At 35.2% G+C, this 23388-nt stretch overlaps 1 protein-coding gene across 3 annotated transcripts in view; it reads left to right on the forward strand.

Moving 5' to 3' along the window:
• LOC145277962 (monocarboxylate transporter 9-like) overlaps window positions 1-23388 on the forward strand; it is a 153340-nt gene that overhangs the window by 49468 nt on the left and 80484 nt on the right. The window contains exon 1 of one of the 3 annotated variants that reach the window (XM_080130086.1): window positions 19874-20197. The exons of the other annotated variants lie outside the window; for them this stretch is intronic. The gene's annotated coding sequence lies outside the window, so the exon portion shown is untranslated. Of the gene's footprint in view, window positions 1-19873; window positions 20198-23388 lie in introns of those variants that run through there. 3 annotated transcript variants of the gene reach the window in all.

Raw genomic sequence — 23388 nt, forward strand, 5'->3', positions numbered from 1 at the left:
TATCTTTTTGTTTATTAAATTGTTAGGTAAAAATACAGATAACCCGGAAGGTTTCTAATGTGTGGAAAATCTAGCTCCTGAAAAAAGGGTACTCTGGATAGTAACAAAAATAAAAATTGCCTCAGGCTTGAAGGATTTCTCCTCTACTGTTCGAGGGAAAAAGCGGTGAAGTGTAGTTCACCTTCTGTTTCTCTCCCTCTCTCTCTTTCTCTCTCTCTCTTTCTCTCTCTCACTCTCTCTGTCTGTCTCTTCCTCTCTTAATATCTCTCTCCGCCCATCTCTCCTTCTCCCCCTCTCTCTCTCTCTCTCTCTCTCTCTCTCAATCTATCTTTCTTTCTATATCACCCTCTCCATCTCTCTTTGAACTTCTTTCTCTCTCTAACTCCCTCTATCTCTCTTCCCTTCTCTCCTTTCCTCTGTCTCGCTCCCTCTCTAACTCTCCCCCTCTCTCTATCTCTCAATCCCTCTCTCTCTATCTCCTTCTCTTTCTCTATTTTTCTCTCACTTTCTGTTTTCTATCTATATATCTTCCTCTCTATCTGTCCATATCTAATCTCTCATCCTATTTTAGTCTTCTAAATTAATTACAGTGAATAAGGCATTGTCAAAACATGGATAAATCCTATTTTAGTCACCTAATTTATTTACTCTGAGATTAGAAGTTATTTGGAAATTACTACTACCTTGAACAGCACCAGGATTAACTGGTAAAACCTTTCTAATTAAATTGATTTTGGCAGCCATTCGGTGACAAATTGACATGGCTTTAGTCCTTGCTGCATGAGAAATACCTGCGACTTTGCTATCAAGTAGAAGAACTATTTATTCTACTTTGAAACTACTATTAAACATTCAATTTTTCAAAAATCTCACGTTCGACATCTCCAAAACATAAAGTATGGGGAAAAATATTGAAGAAATGCAAACTTATTGTTTGAGATGAATGCACAATGGTACGCAAAAACTCACTTGAGGCTCTTGGCCGATCCTTGCAAGATTTGCTTGGCAACGTCAGACCATTTGGGAATGCAGTAATATTGCCTGCAGGAGATTTCAGACAAATGTTACCTGCAATTCCTCAATCAACACCAGCAGATGGAATAAATGCTTGCCTCAAATACTCTACTTTTTAGTGCCATGTAAAGGCATTAAACTTAACTCAAAATATGCGTGTCCAGTTGCAGACTGCTCGATCTGCACATAAATTTTTGCATCACTTGTGGGAAATTGGGTACGGAAAAGTGCCAGCTGATCCGAGTTAAGAGCGAAATTCTTAGACTCTTAACTTCTGTAATTTTATTACAGCAAAATAAGATTTGGTTTAAAAGGTTTTTTGCAGATATTACAATTATAAGAATTCCCCTTGACTGAGTGAATGAGCGATTCTTGCAGCTTAATACAAAGACGTCCATGAACTTAACGCTATTATTCAACGTAAAATTTCAAGTGAGGTAGTCAAATACAAATCCATCGACGCTGTTGTGGAAGCAGATAAAAGGGTTAATTATCCAACAGCTGGATTTGCCAGGGATGCCACCGTATGTACTACAATTGAAAATTGGCATACTAATTATCATGTTGTGAAATATAAACCAATCCAAGCTTTGCAATGGCACATGGCTTTCAGTAAAAAAAATTAACAAACAATATCATAGAAACAACAATCTTAACAGAACCTTTCACAGGTGAATATATCTTCATTCCACGCATTCCTATGATTCCATCGGATACATCATTACACTTTAGGAAACTGCACTTTCCAATTTTATTGTCGTTTGCAATAACCATCAACAAAGCTCAGGAAACAACTTTATAATTGTGTGGCTTACAGTTACACACTGACTGTTTTTTCACATGGACAATTTATGTTACATGTTCAAGAGTCACCAAACCAGAAAATCTCTATATCAGCTAAGAAAATGGAACAACAAAAACTGTGTACCCAGACGATATGGGAAATTGAACCCATAAGAAACATGCATTTGCTCATTTTGAAACTTTTTCCATTGCGCCAATTTAAGCCACAGCAACGCATGGCAGGGTACAGCTAGTATATATATATATATATATATATATATATATATATATATATATATATATATATATATATATATAGTAATGAAATCAAAAGGGTGTAGTGATTACCTGATATACGCAATGGTAAACTTCAATCTAATATAACTACCAGTAAAATAATCTATACCACTATCGGCTGCTATAATTTTAATTTTTTACTTATTAAGGTAAATAGTACTCCAAAATTATATATATATATATATATATATATATATATATATATATATATAGTAATGATTACGTGAAGTTAATTAAAATAATTTACTTTAGTAATATTTATGAGTATATGTATAAAGTTAAAAATAATTTTGCTTGCCGAAAACCGATTCAAAAGATTTTTCGAAATCTCAATACCCTTATGTCAAATTTCGAGTCTGTAGACTGAATATTGACACAGTAGTTTGGTAGGGAAATGTACACACACAGACGCACAGACAATTTCGCTTTTATAGATATATAGATTTAACGTAAAATAATCAGAGGTTTTTATTAATTATTTTTCTTGAAAATCTTGACAAAAATTGACAATTTACCAAGTTGGATTTTTAGCGTTTGGAATCTTACTCCGTATTTCTTCTCTCTTTCTTTTTTTATCTTTTTCTTTTTTCTTTCTTTCTCTTTTTTCTCTCTTTCTCTCTCTTTCTCGTTCTCTTCCTTTATCTCTCTTTCTCACACCCACATACACACTCGGAGGCTTAATCTATCTCTACCATTTCTCTCTCTCTCTCTCTCTCTCTCTCTCTCTTTCACACACACACGCGCACACATACATACAAACACACATAGACACACACTTTACCTCTCTCTTTCTCTTCCTCTCTCTCTCTCTCTATCGTTCACATACACACACACACACACACACACACATACACACACGCATCCATAGACACACGCATCCATAGATACATTCGCCACTGAAAATCTGTCTTTGGTCAGTACTTGTAAAAATATCGATTGATTATCTTAAAATGTATGAAGGCATTCTAATGTAATAACTTCTTTCCTTGAATCTGTGACCTTTTCTCTCTGCTACCTTTTTCCCCGACTTCACCATCATGCAGAAGTTGAAATGTAATGTGAACCAACACTTTGCTGCACAACTGGATGCATTTAAGATAATTATATAAACCTGGCTCCTTATTCACAGTTGACCTTTGCGTCTCAGTGTTAGTGTGTTTTGTTTGGTTGAATACAACTTATATATATATATATATATATATATATATATATATATATATATATAGTAATATTTTTATTGTTACTTTTAGCGATAACTTAATTACTGGTATTAATTAGCTTTCCTGGGCCTTGAACAGTCGAATTCCCTCCCCTACATGCGCCACGCTTATGAGTCAGCAAGTTATAAGTCACTAGCGACCACTTCAGGTAACATTGCTTATAAAAAAAGTTCAGTTAGGTTACTAACTGAAATTTTGTATAAGTAATATTACCTTAAAAGGTCTTTAGTTACTTGTAATATGCTGATCGAAACATGCTCTCGAATGTGTATCGACATATGCTTATGTAAAACAAATAAAAAGTATATCTTACCCTACTTCGGTATTGCGCACTTTTGCATTAACCTCGTTAAAACTTTATTGGTTACTTCAACCCTGATATATATATATATAGCAGGCTACCTGGTCTTGCCCGGACCATATAAAAAAGTGTTATGAAGTTGCGTTTGAATACACCTGCCATATACCTTTCCAAATAAAATATATTAATGTTTCTCCACCTGGGCAACGCGGCCTTGTACCATACTTGCTCTATCAAAGATACAATCTCCAATAACGCCGCATAGATTTTATTTCATAAAAAATACATTGACATGTTATTGTAAATACGCTTCTTTAAAAAATAGAAAAACAAAGTTTTAAGTGGTTACGATTTTTAAAAAGATACCTGTGATTTGTGTAAATCAATTGCAAATAAAAAAGTAGCCCTTATTTTCAAACAAAAAACCTGAAGTATTAGCTTAAAGGGAAATAACTTATAGTTTAATATAAGACTTCCGTTTTTAATCGTAATTCTTTTCAGATTTTAATGATAAAACATAAATTAAATCAAATATAAACGGAATTAAAAATAAACTAAATAAATAATTTTTAAATAATATTTCTAAATAGTACTATTAAACTGATTCTGTTAAAGCAAATAATTAAGATGATCGAATGAATTGTAAAAATAGATTTTCTCTAATGTAATATGCAAATGAATTTACTTATTCAGTGCAGATTTCGTTTGAAAATTGCTATATATATAGAAATGACGCATAAAATTGAATGTGAAATTTTCTTTGATAGAAATAGCCTAAAACGGATTGATATATTTCTTTGGCAATGGGGAGTTGTGCACACACACTCACACGATCACTACTACTGCAAATGTATGGCCTCGGTTTTTATGAAAGGATTAGGGGTAGGAAGGACGCCATAGAGGTCACAACAAAGAATACATGAAATGAGCAACGTTGAAAGTATGTAGATTCTGACTCCATATAATTAAAGACAGACGAATATTGAAGGTTGAGAACCGATTTTATTTACTACTAACAGTTTGTATTAGAAGAGGCAAAGTGTTCGTAGGATGGAATGTGATTTAACGAAGAATGGATTGTCCGATTGAGATATTTGACAGCTTGTATTACGGTGAAAATTTCGTAGAATGTTTGCAGGTATGTACGATTTAACAAGGAATGAATGTTCGTAAAACGTTTGTAGGTATGTATGAATTTACAAGGAATGAAGGTTCGTAAAATGTTTGTAGGTATGTATGAATTGGCAAGGAATGAATGTTCGTAAACGTAACTTATCTCTTGGACGATGGATATGGTAGGGGTAGACCGGTCATCCTGCTGTCGGTGATGCGTGTCCTGGCTTGTAACTGGAAAGCGGGTGACTTCTTTCATCAGCAGCTAGCAGCCCGGCGCCTTCGTCTTCTTTTTCCTCCTCTCTCCTCTGGTTCCCTAAAATCCCTCGTTTTATAGTGGCAAACCGGCTCTCAGTGACTGTGATATTTGAGGTGTTTATTTTAGGCGCGGAGCTCTGCCATTGGTCGATAACTATTTTGTGGTTATCTTATTTTTTCTTCCCAAGCGGAAGCGATACGTGAAGCCATGTGCAAAAGACGATTTTTCATTTTATCTCTCATGGTGGATACGTTAACATCCGGTTCGCTGCTAATTCTCATCATGTTCCCACAAATGTAAGCTAAATTGAATGGTACCTTAAAAAAAACTATACCTCATTTGGTTCACCTTTTATTCCTCTGTAATAATACCTGTTCATATTTGACTTTTAATTGAAGTATCTTTGTATTCACGTCAATTTAAAAAATTAGCTTCAAATTGAGAAGGCAAAAAGAAACTTCGCACAATAGAAAATTGTTATTTTAATGTAATTTTAGAACATCAATGCAACAAAAATACAACAGGAACGCATCTCCTTACACAGGAAAATATAATCTAGGTATCTTCCCCATATAGAATTTAACACCCGCTTAAAAATAGAACACGTTAATTGCCATCTTCTTATAAACTTATACAATAATTAAGAATAGTTTTAGCACACTGAAACCAGAAATATTTTTAATTAGATTAATAAAAACATATCACGGCTATTACAAAACACATCCATCCTCATCAAAAACAACCTTAAAAACTTAGAATCTATTCCCCCTCCCCTAACTAAACCAGAACTAAACTTTAACGTCCATTGCCTTTCTTCCCCACTCTAGCACAACATCTAGATCCCACCCTTACTCAACTCGTTTGGCCTATTTTCCCATCAGCTTTAAACATCTCTGTAAAGACGCGACCTCATTTTTCACTGGATGCCTCGACTTATCTACAATGAAAATTTATCCCTGCAAATAACTATTTATCTCGTTTTTATTTTGCAATGTGCAAAAGAGACACAGGAAATCAAGGATAGCATTTTTCGAATTCCGAGAATGACAAATATGGAAGCATCAATACCCACCTTGAAATTAACGGACACTCCAAATCTTTTGTTCCTCCTAAAAGAAGAGAGAGGTAAACTTCTTCCTTCTCGATTTTCATCTAAATTCGATTAACCCAAAAAATCTGCAGACTGTACAACCAACTGTAAAGCCCTTCTTTGAATCACTATCTAAACTGTGCGAAGACAGTTTACTCAAAAATGAACATATATATATATATATATATATATATATATATATATATATATATATACATATATATATATATACGTATAATTTTTATTACCGTTTTTTTTCTGTTTGGTTACATTTTGTTTCAGCTACGCGACTGTTTTTTGACCGTTATGTAGCCTCCTCAGACTTTACAGAACAGTTCGTTATTCGACAGATAAAACGGTAATAAAAAACTAAAACACATATTTGCTCTGCAATAGTATTGAGCACTCTATCAGGTTTTTACTAATCTGGCGACAGAAGCCATCTCTGGCTCCATTAGCAAGGGCACTATCCATTCGGCTACCATTAACCCGGAGAGATGTTGTTGAATTTTAAACATTTATTTCATTATAACGTTCTGCGCGTAAGAGCTAAACCGACCGATTTTTTTTTAATTCAACTGAAAGTGCTCAACGATAAGAAACAAGTTTCTTAAAGGGGCTGACATAATTATTTACTATAATAATTATCAAATACCTGCTTCATCCTTTATGGAATCTTCATAGCAGGATGTCACGATTAACATCAGTCGATAGATTTGAACCTGGCGACAGAAGTCATCTCTGGCTTCATTAGCAAGAAGCACATCCATTCGGCTACCATTAACCGCGAGAGATGTTGTTGAATTTTAAACATTTGTTTCATTAAATGTTTTTAACGTTAGTCAGAGTGATCTAGTCATTATATGATGATCTGCGCGTAAAAGCTAAATTGACATAGTCTGTAAAGTTTTAAGACAAGAATTGAATTATTTACTGATATAGCAGAAGAAGGTGTATATTGCTAAGGAATGTTTGATCATTCCATTGACTTATAATTCCATTGAGAATCTTGGTCCATAAGCCGAAAAAATCACTAATAAGATACGCATTTCTGCGATGCAAGCGTATTTGGTACAAATAAACTTCAGTCTATAACTGAATTGTCCACCAGGTTTCAGTAATCAATGTACAACAGTTTTCGTTTTATTGCTGTTCGAGGACATGTTGGTGACACATCAACAAAAAGGTTATATTGCAAAGTTTTTTTTTAGTTTTTTTTTTTAACTTGTCGAGATAATTCTATTAAATGCTCGAAATTAAAACGTGCGGTTTTATTGACTGATGTAAATACCCCATTTGAAGTCGAACTTTAGATAAACACACACGGTGTTAACCTTCGACTGAAACGGAAAATAGATATTATTTTTAACATTAGCCTTGGTAATTGGTACAAACGATCATAATTATGTTCATAAAGGACACTGGAGAAGGTGGTTGCAAAGGGGAGAGTACTAGTAACAAATAAAACGACGAGATATACTGAGCGTTGATTGGCTTAATGGAACCACGTGACATAAGGGAGATAGAAAGCTATAATGTGGCAAACAGTTTGAAGGTTTTGTCTTTCTATTTAATCTCCTCTTCTCTCTCTCTCTCTCTCTCTCTCTCTCTCTCTCTCTCTCTCTCTTCTTTTTACGTGCTCTCTTCCTCTTTATCTTTTCTAATTTTTGGTCTACATAATTGCAAACGCTATCTAAACATGACAACCTGTTTCCGTGCCGTACTATCTAATATCTATATAATTATAAAATTCAGATCAGCTTGCTTGCTTAGGCGTTTAAAACGTCCATCTGGTTTGTGACTTCCGGTTTCAAACGATTCGTCTGCTTACCGATTTCATGGCCTGTCTTAAGTCTGATATTAAATGCCACTGCTGCTATTCAAAGCATACACAAGGTCAACAATATTTTTTATTTTAACTTATTTTAACATGTTTTAACTTATTTTAACATGTTTTACTAACAAATAAATGTAATTTAACCCCGTTGAGTTAAAAAAAACTGATTTAAATATAAATATACAATATATATAATCATATTTATAACCATATTTACTACTTTTAGTAGCGTTCCTATGGATTTTGACTATGTTTTGCATTACTTAAATATATTTTCTCTACAAGGAGAGGGGTAGACACTTGGTTTTAGTAGCGCTTTTAGTAGGGCCTTCTTAATTTTAATTAGTGCATGCAGTATTACTCTGGAGGCTTCCTAATTCTTTTTTTTTTTTTCATTAATTATTTAAAAAATGTTTTCTCAAGACAAGAGACAATATAACCTCAAAATCACGTTTTATTTTGATCATTTTTCATCTTACCCTTTAAAAGCCGACGGGTAGACTAGTTTATATTATTATTTGGATTATTCGGATTACTGTTCTCATCTTGATTGTTATTTTTTCAATGTTTTCGACCTTTTTTCCTCGTATTTTGTAGAACTTGGGAATCTGCACGGAATTTCGAACGGAACCGTTTATTTAAACGACGATGATAGCATGCCCTCCTATCGTCAGCTATAACCGAGTAATAGGTAATTCGCAAGTGTATTCTTAGTATCGCCTGCACTGAGGATTGTACTTTTAATTCACATAAAATTTTCACTTATAACTGAATTGTACCTAGTACTTCATACATTATGTAATACAATCATGAATTGCTTAAGACTTCATGGCTGATAGAACGAGAACCTGCTACCTCCTTGGATAAAATAAACGATTCCGTTTCAAATATCGTACAGAATCACGTGTTTGATAGAAGGATTCTAGAGTTTGACAATGTATGCCCAAAGAAGGTCTGAGGTTACATTTGCCGAAACGTTGTGAGAATAATACTCAAGAAGCAAACGGTAGCCCGAATAATCCAAAGTATCATGTACCTCTATAAAGCCACCAATCGCCCTTGCATGGAGTATTGTTGCCACATCTGAACTGGTGCACTGCCACTAGACTCTCCCTCTTGGTTCTATTCCGTGCGATTAATTATTTTATTACATGCGTCTTTTGAAAGACTTCGAAAGTCGGTTGGTCCTTTGGACACGCTTTAATTTGAGATTGCATTTCCGTCGCTAAACACGCAAACTAAATGGATGCATCTTAGATACAATCAAGCATCTTGACGCTGTCAGTTGGTTCATCCGTTCCGCTAATAGGTTTGTAACAGCACGTTCGGTAGTCTGTCACGGTTAAGCTTGCATAAGGTTTGTTGATTTGTCGCGCTTAAGTTTTTAAAATATTTTTTTTGTTAGGCTGGCATGCTTCGGTTTGATAGAGCAATTTTTTGGTTCTATTCCGTGCGATTAATTATTTTATTACATGCGTCTTTTGAAAGACTTCGAAAGTCGGTTGGTCCTTTGGACACGCTTTAATTTGAGATTGCATTTCCGTCGCTAAACACGCAAACTAAATGGATGCATCTTAGATACAATCAAGCATCTTGACGCTGTCAGTTGGTTCATCCGTTCCGCTAATAGGTTTGTAACAGCACGTTCGGTAGTCTGTCACGGTTAAGCTTGCATAAGGTTTGTTGATTTGTCGCGCTTAAGTTTTTAAAATATTTTTTTTGTTAGGCTGGCATGCTTCGGTTTGATAGAGCAATTTTGTCGGTATATCACGCCTAAATGTAAAATTGTAATCTCGTCTTGAAGGGACTTCAATCTAATACGTCCCACTTTATCAACTAAGCTCCAGCCCCTGTCCCATCGCCGCAATGTTGCATCCATGTGCCTGTTTTACAAGTATTTTAATGGAATGTTCTCTAATGAACTGTTTGTACTTGTGCCCCCTTCGACATACATGTCCCCGACAAAGCCGCTTCATTGTTGAGGTCTCTAAATGCCATAAAGCTTTCTACTCTAATAGTTTCTTCCCTCGAACAAATAGGCTTTGGAATTCCTTTCCTGCTACCTGCTTCCCTAACTTTACTGATATGCAGAAGTTTAAATGTAATGTAAACCAACATCTTGTTAATATTTCCTAGGCATGGCCCCAAACAGTAACTCTTATGTCCAAGTGGCGATATGTCTTGTTAGAAATGAACGTGAGTAAAAAAAAATTTAATAAGAAATAATAGAAATTATTGATCGTCACCTCAAAAATTCAGAAACAATAAAATAAAAGAATGTGTTTGTCATTATTTTTTCACTTCTTATTCAGTTGATATCGATGATAATTTCACCTGACAATCTGTACGACCACACACGTCACATAATACAATCTAAAATCTATGTTCGATCTCAATTGATCGATTTCTGCATCTGCTCGATTTATCTGATATCAAACAGCTTCATGTAGAGCCAGCTTGTTAAATATGCTTTTACCGACTAGCGGAACCTGTGGAGATGAATGTAAGGTGATAGTTTAGTAATCGTTAATAGTGTAAACTGGGTAAAATTTGATTATTTATGGGGACATCTAAACAAGAATTTGTTTACATTGAATTTGAAGGCTACTATGTTGTACTCAACCGAGAAGCACGCTAGCGGAACAGTGTCCCACATGCGGGCAATTCTGGGAAAAAAGCTTTGTTCAAGAAATCTGCGTTTAGATTTATGCATAGATAGGGAGTGTGGGAAGTCATATATAGTGATTGTAGCTAGCTGAGTGTTATTTATGTAAGTTTGGCTAGGAGAGACCATAGATTGGAGTTCAGTCGAGCACTTATCATGAAAATAATGATAGAGCAGAGACAGGCTCGCAACATCTCTTTGGGAAAGAAGTTGCAGAGAAGAGAAAAGGGTATCGCTTACCAGATTACGAAGTCTGTTTTGAACTCCATCAAAGCAGGATAGGGCGCGCCGAGCAGCTCCTGTCCAAATGTGGTAACAATATTCCATTTTAGGACATATCTGGCTCTTATACAGATAGAGGATTGCAACGGCAGTGAGACACCTTATGGAGCGGTAGGGTGATCGAATCATTTTTTCCAGCGATCGTGACAAGAGATTTGATGCAAGAGTTCCATATCAATCTCTATGATTCACTGTTAATAATGATAATCCTTTTGAAAATATTAACTCAGACTCAATACTATTAAGAAAATAATAATCCTTTCTTCTCCCGTAAAAATAATTTCATTGCCTGTTAAATATTATTTTTAAAATAAAACAAATATCAATTATCTTCATCCGTCTAATATTTTTAGCCATAAATATCCTGTACTAGCAGGAAACGCGACGTTGCTCTGGATTGAATTATGAACACGTTCCCGTATTTTTATTGTCATCAAAATCGGGGAATTGTCCATTTTCAATCAAATCAATAGATTGCCTGCTCTAGTCGGGGACCCATCGCGGTGCACCGGAAGAAAGCTTTACATGCCTTCCGGTACTGACTTAGTCAACAATACATTCTAGTCTACATTGTACTGAAGAGAGCCTACTGTTGATTTTATAAAAATTGATAAAATAAAATTAAAGTTTAAAATTCAAAAGTCAAGTATCATGCTTCAGTTGTGCTTTAAACATAAACCTTTATTTCGAACGCGCCCCTGTCATATCAAAGAACCTACTGTTGATTTTATATGTCGTGCCTTTCGGCTTGTGTGGTAATAAAAATTCGCAAATACACTTGTGCTGTGTAAGGTGCTTTCTTGTAATGGATTAATCAATCAAACAAACATCAGTTTTAAAAATGTATTTATTTAAAATTTTCCTTTTATTAGACGATGCGATAGAATTCGAGTTTGGAACATTTTATTTTAAAATGGTTAAAAATCGGAATTGTGGGCTTTAGAGATATCTGATGAATCACCAATAATTATTTTCTGAACGGGCGATCTCGTTTTCAAAAAAAAAAACACTAGGCGTAAAGTGCTAACATACGTATATACATGATATTGCCTGAGCGTACAATTATGACATCGATTTTTAAATCAAACTAAAAGAATACATATACTTTCCGTGTTTCTATACTTTGTTACTGGCAGGGGCACCTGACATTGCTCGGGATAGAATGAGGATCAAAGAATGTTTCACACTTCTAATACATTTATTGTCGTCGAAATCAGTGAAATCTATATCAATAATGGTTAAAATAGAGCTGAGTTAGAGTTTTTTTTTATTATGTGTAGCAATCCCGGGTAATTCCCGGTTGCCTAGCTGGTTCCATTAGTTTCGTTGGTGACTCAAATCAACATAAGGAAAAATAACTTCAGCTGAGTGAATTTGAGATTAATAATAATATTTTGATACTAATAATGTTTCGCTAATGTAATTCGAGAGATGGGGGTGAGTTATTTTTTCAATCAAATAAATTGATAATTTACTCTAGTCGGATCCCCATCGCAGTGCACCAGGAGGAAGTTTCACATATCTCTCTACAGTGACTTATATATTGTCGTCTACATGCACTTCAAACCTACTGTTGATTTTATAAATTTATTTTTATACAATGGCTTAAATTAAAATTTAAAATGAAAAAGTCAAGTATCATGATTTGATTGTGCTCTAAACAAAAACATCCATCTTTAATGCGTCTCTATATTATCAAAGAACCTGCTGTTGATTTTATACGTCAGGCCATTCTGCTTGTGCAATGATAAAATTCTCAGATGCACTTATGATGTTAGGCAGTGTAAAAGTGTAAGCTTTGTCAAAATTGCACTCTTCCGTCTATGATTGGATTTCTCCGATTATCGATTACATAGAACTTTATTATATCATCAGATCAATAAAAAAGAAATGAAGAAGTGAAAAAAAAAGAAAACTCTATTTAGGTCATGGAATTTCGAAGCTAAATATTTCTCATGAAAAGAGAACAGCCAGCATTATCAAAACTTCTATATATTTAGGGGGCTTTGTGTATTGATATTCATATTGAAAATCCTTTTTTTTCTATTAATTCAAAAAGAAAATACAACTTTGTTATATATATATGTCGTGGTCGTGGAATTGCATTCATCTGCAAAAAATCGAGCTAATTTCCATATTCTTTTACGCATTAACTGTAATAAATTCTCTATTAGTTTTTCGGTTTTCTTATAGGATGATCATCTTTAGTTAACTATTACGTATCATTATATTTATGCAAATATTCTACATGATTTATACTTGCGTAATATTTGCGTAAAAAGTTTATAGTAAACACCAACCTCTTTCTATATATATTTATGTATGAGTATATATATTTGTTTTAAAAATTTGTTTACCAATCTCCTCTGTCAGTTTTTGGTCTACAGACATGAAACTTCATATATACAGTAATCGAACCGATGCGAAACTTTATATGTTGGTTTTAGCCGAGGAAAATCGGTGAAAAAGTGTAAAAAAAAGTTTGAAGGTGACATTTGTCAGGTGAAGGTCGAACGACTGCATTACGAATATGTATCCGTTACGTAATAGCTATTGATTTATGTTTTCATTGTTATCTTTGAAACAAACGTGTCTTCATAGCTCAGGCATTAACATCAAAGGAAAAAGTAAATCGTAAGCTAAACTACATAAATTAATTATATTTACACACATGAACATAACGACTATTCCTCTATAAATATAGATAGGCACACGTGAACAAACTAACTGGAAACTGAAATTCTCTTCCACATCTAAAAGACATGGCCATATTATCACTCGGCCAAGCAAAACGTACGCCAGAATCACTGTACCTAAAACAAGCGTTAAGTACTAATCTTTTAAAAATTCATCTTAACTCCTAACAAATGTATATTATGTTGCCTCGTTATAATTTTGTTTTTCTATTGTTTTATTTATGTATATTTATTTGTGTGTTTATTTTTCTTGTCTTGGAAACATCCTAAGATGAAATTCGTACCCCCCCCCCATTCGAAAGGGCAAAACACTGCTCACCCGTGCTATATTCAAGTAAACTAGCGATAAAAAAAGGCCTGTCAAAATAAATTCCAGAATATTCCACAAACCGGGAATTATTCTCTCCTATATTAGAAGAAGCTGGGACTTTATTTAAGTAGTATACTTAATGACTACTATTACTATAAGCTCGCTTGTATTGACAATGTTACTTCCTTGCTAGCAATATCAAATCACCGAACATCGTTTTACTTTCAATTATATTTGTAACTTAAATGCACAGTGACCTTAGTTACGTCGCTAGGATTTTTACTGAGCCTGACCAAACTGACTGTATTTTACTATAAATCCCGACGCACCATACACTAATAGTTTTTTTCTCATTACGGTGCAAACACCCCTGCTGGATTGCTATGTATATCCAATATATACTTTACCTCCAAGACGACTGCCTATGTCTGATTTGCATGTTATATTTAAAAAAACATTTTTTAATTCTTCTCTATCTAAACTTTACTCGACACTCAAAATTTTAATAATTAATTCTACTCTATTATGTAAGTTTAACCCTCTCCTGAAAACTAACAATCTGCTCTACTCCCCAAGCTTCCACTAACACTCATACATTACACACGACTTGGATGGAGGTCCTCAGCTTTCAGCCCTTAACCTTCGCATGCTGACCGATTGGAAGTCATGATCACTAAACATCTGTACAATTCTACCCCTAAGGCATGCACTTGTATGTTCTTAACCAGTTAGATACTTACTAATTACGGTCTGTATTTAGATTTACAGATATCTATATTACATAGCAATAGCTGTCTCTTCCTTAGCTTTGCAATGTTAAATACAAAAACTGAATCGATACGTATACCTGTACTGTATTGCACTTATCAAAAATGACGTCACTTGTATCTATTGAATATACATATTAATCCTTCTGCCATCTAAAATATCCAGAGCTTGTACAACAATTTTAGGTAATTCGTAATAGCAAGGCATTCTGTTACGCATTATCCTATTCCTAAGCCAACATGAAAATAAAAAGGAAGAAAATTTTATTTATTTATTTATTTTTCTTTCCTCAATTATAAATTTAAAGGATAAAAAACATTAAGCCATATTAACTCCTTCCAACAAACCTGTTTGCAAATATAGCTGCGTCCATTGCATGAACTCTTACTCACCTCCTCCTCCAGTAACAAACAATGAAATAGCAATGTCCCGTAATCTCTTTGAGGAGTATAATTTCTCAGTAGATATATAACCTTTATAAACTAACCCAGTATAAACACTAACCACCCATGCGGGGTCGCAGAAATACGTGGGTTAGGACCCAGACGCGGGGCAAATCCTCTCGGTACTGATGGACTCGTAGATCTTCCCAGGTCATCCGTCTAGGAGAAGGAAAACTCTGAAGCTAAACCTAAGGGGATGAAGGCCTCTCCAGTCTTGGATGACAACTTTCCTAGAGCTGGTGACTCAAACAAATTACCGGTCTGCAAACCTAAACTGCTTAAGAAGTAGATAGGCATTGTCTCGCCCGGCTCCCATACTCCTTCTTTGTCTATTAGCCAGGCGTAGAGGTCGAATCACAGGGAGTCGACAGAAATATTCGGTGGTCGATCTTGTTTCCTGACTAGGGCAATGAACGCTGTTTCCCCACTCCCGACACATTCCATCCCTTAAACTGGACAGTTGGGAGTGTTTGAATGTCGTAATGCCAGTCCAAGCAGATTGGGTTGACCATCATCTAATGGATTGAGGGTACCAGATAAACAGTTCCTGGCTGCTGTTTACGACTGGTAGTAAAGAAGCCCTAACTCTTTGGTAGCACTTACAGCGGATGCTCAATCAACAGTTGTATAATATCGGGATGTTTGTAGTGCTATGTAGCGCATGGAAAGGGGCGCTGCACTCATCCCCGGTGGGCTATCCTGAGGCCACAATACTAGTAGATGGAGGGACAGCTGATGGTCTGCTTGTGTTGCATGTCTGCTATTCTGCATAACCACTTGCTCAGCACCCCTTACCTAAATTGAAACTCTTAAAAATAAAAATGACAGTACATTAAAAAATTACGCTAAAACCAGGCCAAAACTCAAACAAAACCAACCTGCATTCTCCCTTGAGGCTTGCATTTACGAGCATCCGTGGGCTTAGAACTAATTTAAATGATGTTGAAGCATTTCTCCTCACAAACACCTCGGATATCTTAGCACTTTAACATGCCCGGATATCCCACTCTGCCGTAAGGACTCTGACAGACATATGTATAGGCTTGGAGTCTACATTCGAAACACCCTCCTCTTTACTAAACTAGAATCGGACGATCAAGCCTTTATGTACTTTAGCCTTAACATGCAACATAACATTAGCTACTTTTATTTTCTCTATCGTTCTCCCTTGACCCAGGACTGTACCTTAATAAACAAAGTCTCTGGCAGCATAGATACAGCACTTTCCATCGACACTAGCGCACGAGTACATGTATTTGCTGACTTCAATGTCCACCACAGCAACTGGTTTGGATTTTCTACTTACACAGACGCAGCTGGTACCACAACACATAACTTCTCTATATCTCATTCCCTATTACAGATGGTTACGTTTAGGCAAGCTCGTTCCACAGCAGATATCCCGTTTCCCAGACCAGCAAGAACAACACGCATCACTTCTAAATCTGTTTCTGACCACAGTTCCTGATGACTGTGTAACGAATGCTCACAACCCTCTAGGGAACGCCGATCATGCAGTGGTAATGGTTGAAATCGCCCTAAACTCTAGAGCCAAAATTGGAGAGCCACTGCTCAAAACAACGAGATATTATAAAAAGGGAAGTCACCAGGGATCTCATCAAGGACGCTCCATGGCAAAATATTTTTTCACTTCCTGCTGAACATTGCGCAAATGAGACCACTGAATGGTTCAAAACGGCAACTGAAGCACGCGCAAATTCTATAGCAAGCTCCACTATCCTCAATGGTTTACTTCTACTTGTGCAGCTGTCATAGCGCAAAGGCAGCAAGCATACCGCAGATTTAACCGACACAAGTCCAGATCAAACAGACAGACATATATAGAAGCCAAAAATAACTGTAAGAAAGAAATAGCGACAGCTAAGAGAGAATCTACTGAAACCACTAAACAACTCATCGAAGCACAAAAAGTAGGAACTTGTGACTTCTGGAAAATCTACAACAGTGTAGTAAATAATGGGCAATCAACAATTCCCCCGCTATTTAATATTCATGAGGTTGCTTGCTCTGCAACTGAGAAGGCTAACATGCTTGCCAGTCGGTTTGACTCCAACTCTACACTGGACCCTGCAAACCACCCCCTCCCTGGCTTTCCTTTGCGGACAGACGCCACACTAGACGATCTGAAAATCACCCCTTCTCAGGTGCATGCTATCATAAGAAATCTTGACACTGCAAAAGCATGTGGACCTGATTTCATCCCGGCTGTGCTATTAAAAAAGTGCTCCGCCGAAGTAGCTTCAGTTCGCTCCAAACTTTACAACAAATGCTTTAATGAATCTTGTTTCCCTGCCTGCTGGAAAACTGCTTCTGTAGTACCAGTTTTCAAGAATTCTGGCGAAAGAACTGACCCAGTAAATTATCGCCCCATTGGCCTCCTCCCACTTTTCGCCAAAATGTTTGAGACCATAATTAACCATGCTCTAGTCCATCACCTTACAGATGCTAAACTTCTTACTGACCAACAATATGGATTTAGGCAAGCCCGTTCCACAGCAGACACTCTAACTGTAATCTCAGAACGTATATACCATTCACTGGACAAAGCGGGGGAGGGTAGAGCGGTAGCTCTAGGTATATCTAAGGCTTTTGACAGGGTATGGTATGAGGGTTTTCTCAAGAAAATCAGATCATACGGTATCACTGGAAGAATACATAACATAATTAAATCTTTCTTAGATACGAGAAAAATACAGGTTGTCCTTGGCGGTCGTACATCTAAACAATATGATATAAATGTGGGAGTGCCTCAGGGGTCTATCCTTGGACCTCTGTTATTCCTTATATTCATAAATAACCTCCCTGACAAAATTGTCTGTGAGATGGGTATATATGCTGACGACACCACGGTCTATAACAAATACGACAGGAAAACAAATGAACACATATGTAAGGAAATGGCAGGAGCACTAGAGGATGACCTCTGATCTGTAGTGGAATGGGGACAAAAATGGATGGTCACATTCAATGCTGCCAAAATTAACCTTGTTTCCTTCAATAATTACAAGAAGCCTTCCCTACCACCAATAGCAATGGCCAATGACTCTTTATATGAAAGTACATCTTTTAAACTCCCCGGCCTAACGTTCACAGGAAACATGAGTTTGAACAATTACATTGAGAACATTGCCAGGACCGCAGCGAAAAAGGTGGGTTCTCTAGAAAGCTATTAACGCCCGAAAGTATCCCACACCTCTATAAGGCCACCATTCGCCCATGTATGGAGTATTGTTGTCATATTTGGGTTGGTGCATCTGCTACTAGTTTCTCGCTCCTAGACAAGGTTCAAAAGAGAGTCGCCAATCTGATAGGTCCTGAACTGTCATCTAAACTTCAGCCTCTGCCCCATCGACGAAATGTTGCATCCCTCTGCCTGTATTACAAGTAGTTTAACGGTGAATGCTCTGACGAACTGCAAGCACTTGTGCCCCTTCGACGTGACTACCCCCGACAAACCCGACAAGCAGCAAAATCCCACCCCTTCACAATAGAGATCCCTAGATTTAAGAAAGCCTTCTACTCCGGTAGTTTCTTCCCCAGAACTGCTAAACTTTGGAATTCTCTTCCGGATCCCTGCTGTACTGACATGCAGAAGTTCAAGTGTACCGTGAACCGACATCTTACTGCCCAACTCCCTACACAGTACCACTGATGCTTATGTACCTGATAGTAGCCCCCTACAACAAAGTAGCAATGTGCCTTGTTTGGGGTGAAAATGCAATAAAAAAAAAACGTTTTGGTTTCGATTCTTGGTGGTAGCGCACGAGTTATTTTGTTATTTACATTTTTAAATCATTACTATATATTGGGTTCCATATAATCTATATATATAAAAGTCTATAATATAAAAAAAAGTCTATAATATAAAGAATAAAAATCTATTTAAATGTATGTATCTATGTTTCTATGTCTGCCTAAAACTTTCGACAGGGGCGACGGATTTTCACGAGATTGGTATCATTTTAAAGCTCGACCCTTCGCACAACAACTATCGAAAAATTCGCTAAAAACATTAATTCCTTCACCCTCAACTGGGCACTTTTGTACAGGGAAGGTCGGGTTTTCTCGCTGACAATTTTTGTAAGTCATTCAACCCTCGCTTCCAGGGCGTCGGATAAAAGGCGTTATTTCGACCGCCCGTGACGCCACAACCACGGTGAGGGCATCGGTAAGATAGTTTGTTTGTTTTCTTTTTTTTACCGCCTTCGCGTCACGGGTTCGAGCCTGCTTGCCTACTACATACTACACTTTTTTTATTATTATTTTGCCTAACACACACCTGCAAACACCCGGACAACGCCGGTACCCAGACTAATGTAATAATAAATACGATCTCTACATTAATGAAAATATCACATTTAAACGTATTTTACGACCGAGCAATGCCGGGTTATCTGCTAGTTCAAATATAAAGATATAGAAACAAAAATCCGGCTTAAGAATGTTTAAATTAAATATTGAAAATATAAAAATGGCTTTCTTCTTCTTCTTCTTCTTCTTCTTCTTCTTCTTCTTCTGTTTCTTTTTCTTCTTCTTCTTCTTCTTCTTCTTCTTCTTCTTCTTCTTCTTCTTTTGGGAAGTATTTAGCATCGAAATGCCTTGCTTTTGTTTTTGCTTTTGTTTTTTTGTTTGTTTTCTGGGTTTTTTTGTAAAAAGATCTCATTCGTTATCGAGACGTCGTTATCGAGACGTCATATCTTGCTTACTTGGATCTTTGTCGTGAGGTAACTTTTCAGTGACTAAGACTTATTTAGGAAGGTCAAATCTCGTGTTATATACAAGCATGTTGGCGGGAAGAAGTGGAACTACAATAATACGAACACGAAACGCCCGATTGAATGTCATACTGAGATAATCGTTGTTTGTTTTGTTTTATCCCCTTTTGGTTGAAGGTGAAACTATGAAACGGTTGTGTGAACTGTTATCTGCTGGGAAACTGTCCATATTTGTGTAGATACAAAAAAAAACGAAAAGAAACGAAAGATATACAATGTGAAGCGATAATTCATACTTTTGTAATTTTTTTTTTTAGTTATTTTTTTCTTTTCTTCTTTCTCTTATCTAACACATATTAATATGCAAGCAAAAGTCTAACAAGGTAAGTGTTACGATTGTTTTGTAATCTGAATTCATTCAAAACCCTGTTCAAGACAGCTTCAACTATAAAAAGCTGCGTATATACACAGAAATACATGTATATTTATGTAATATTGCCCCGCACTGAGTTATTATGATTCCATATAATATTGTAAGCACTGAGTTGTTATGATTTCAGGCAGAACGGACATTATTCTGTTTATAATGATGGTCAATACAGTTTCCAGAATAATTAGACATTATTATTTTTAATTATTCATGAACGGTCTTGGGTGTGGACCTACATCTCTCTCTCTCTCTCTCTCTCTCTCTCTCTCTCTCTCTCTCCATATTTAGTAGTAGTAGTAGTAGTATTTACATAATAAATTTTGTCCTTATAAGTAATATAGAGAAAAATAAATCATTTTTAAGAATGAATGTTTAGCGATCCTGGTTGAGGATCTATATATCACTCTCTCACTCATTCACTCTATATCTCTGTCTCTGTCTCTCTATCTCTCTCTCACTCTCTCTCTCACTCTGTCTCTCTCTCTCTCTCTCTCTCTCTCTCTCTCTCTCTCTCTCTCTCTCTCTCTCTGTATATATATACATATATATATATATATATGTGTGTGTGTGTGGGGGGGAAATATGGTTATTCAATTATATTTCACCTTTTATTTATACCAATCCTTTAATTTATGAAGCTCGATGTAACTACACAGCATATACAAATAAATGACAAAAGGTCTATATTTCAAATTTGCAGAAATTGTCCGTCTTTCCGTTTATTTCTTTCAGCATGTTAAAATGTTCAATTCTTGATAGGATCTGTTTCGTAGCGCAGAATCATTCATGTAATTATTATGTCAATATTTATTAAATAGGGTAGAAGAAATTCAAAAGTTGACATAATAATTACATAAATGATTCTGCGCTACGAAACAGATCCTGTCAAGAATTGAACATTTTAACATGCCTTAATAAATAAACGGTAAGATGATCAACATCTTGAAATTTATAATATATACTTCCTATCATTTATATATATATGTAATCACCTTTTTCTTGACTATATTCCCTCTGCTTCACTTTTTTTGTTTTCAAGTAAGATCTTTGACTTACTTGTTGTTTCATTAAATACTTTTTCATGCAAAATCCGATCCCGCATTTTGCTAATTCCTACCATCTGATGAGAAGGAAAGTATTTCTTCGAAACTCCGCGGATTAAGGACTATCCACTTATCTAGTGTTTCCTTTTCAGATTAAATATGTTTTTAACTCTTTTTTTAAGTGTTTTTAACATGTTTTATTAACTGTTTGCTCGTGTATATATATATATATATATATATATATATATGTATATATATATATAGTGAATAAATGACAAAAGTCTATATTCCAAAATTCATGATGTTGACCATCTTATAATTTATTCCTTTAATTAAGTTGACATTTACGATTCTTGACAGTATCTGTTTCGTAGCGCAAAATCAATCAGTTAATTATTATATCAATCAGTGAATCTATTGTGCCCTTAACGCATCAGAAGAAATAGCAACAATCAATCAGTCAAAAGGAAATAAAGTGCGTTTTGAAATGATTAAACCGAAAATTTGAAGAGAAGCTGTAAATACCTTATGTTTCCATTACGCCATTTGAATTTTATTGTCAACTGAACTAAAGGAATAAATTTTAAGATAGTCATCATCATAAATTTTGGAATATTGTCTTTTGTCATTTATATTGCTCTGTAATTACATTGAGCTTCTTAAATAAGGATTGGCATATATTATAAGAAAATATATTGCCACAGATATATATATATATATATATATATATATATATATATATATATATATATTAAAACTCTGTGGTCGTCCAGGCATCCTTACTTGTTTGCCTGAATCTTCTAATAAATAATTACACCAAGAAGTCCTTATTACCAAGAGTTGTGTTTTCGGTTTGGATTCTAGCTAATTGCATTCAAGTCATATGTTTTTCTTTTAATATCACGACTGTATATTGGATACAATATATATATATAATAATCGGTACAGAGTTGACACTATACATATATATAAATATGAAATCTTAAAAAAGTTTAAATATTATATTAAGCGTATTTTACGACCAGACATAATCGGACGCCTCTGATAGTATATATTTATATACAGGGTGAGTCACGAGAAACGGATGTTTCTAAGGAAAACAAAATTATGCGAATATTTCAATAAAAATTTTATAATGCACATAAAAATATTTACTAAACTATGCGAGATATTTAGAAGCGAAAAATTATGCCTGACAAATGATGGCATTTTCACGAGCACAAACTTGAAGCCTCCAATTTCGCTTAAGTTTCTTCACCTATTTTTATTTATTTTTTGGGAGGGGATATTTTCACATAGAGCAAGAAGCGTTCTAAATACATCCGTTTCCCGTGTCTTCCCATATATATATATATATATATATATATATATATATATATATATATATATATATATATATATATATTATAATATATACAGGAATTTACATTTATATCGGTAGTCGGTACCGACGGTTTCAAGCCCGGTAGTTGAGGACTGCTCTTAATGTCCGCCTCAGGCTCTCTTCAGCCGACTCTCATCTGTCTTTAACCGGAACCGGAACTCTATATATGCACACCATAATTTTTTTTTATTTATTTATTTTATCTTTTATTTTTATTTATTTTTGTTTTTGTATGCTACTTTAATAAGGTAATACATTTGAAGCAATAAATTAAAAAGTATGGGATGATGCCTTCTATATTATTATTTTTCTTTAAGCATGTATGGGATTTCTTTTTCTACAAAACATATATATATATATATATATATATATATATATATATATATATATATATACTAGCATTTCAGCCCGGCTTTGCTCGGGTCCTATGTACTGTTCATAACTTGCCCTATGTGTGAATACGCTTTATGTAAAATTTCAAATGTTTAGACCAAAATTTGTCTGACTAATTTCGTAGACAACGCAGAGGTAATGTTTTTTTTAACTTTTACCTCAATTTTGACCCCTTAACATTCATTATTTTAGTCACAAATCAAAATAGAAAAAGTTTTACCCATGTCCAAGTTACCTACATCTAAAATTTCAAGTCTTTTGACCGAAAATTGGCGGAGGTATTTGGTAGAATCTGCAAAGGTCAATTCTTTCAACTTTGATCTT

The sequence above is a fragment of the Euprymna scolopes genome, chromosome 6, assembly GCF_053919585.1.
Source record: "Euprymna scolopes isolate OS-2025 chromosome 6, ASM5391958v1, whole genome shotgun sequence".
Lineage (NCBI taxonomy): Eukaryota > Metazoa > Mollusca > Cephalopoda > Sepiida > Sepiolidae > Euprymna > Euprymna scolopes.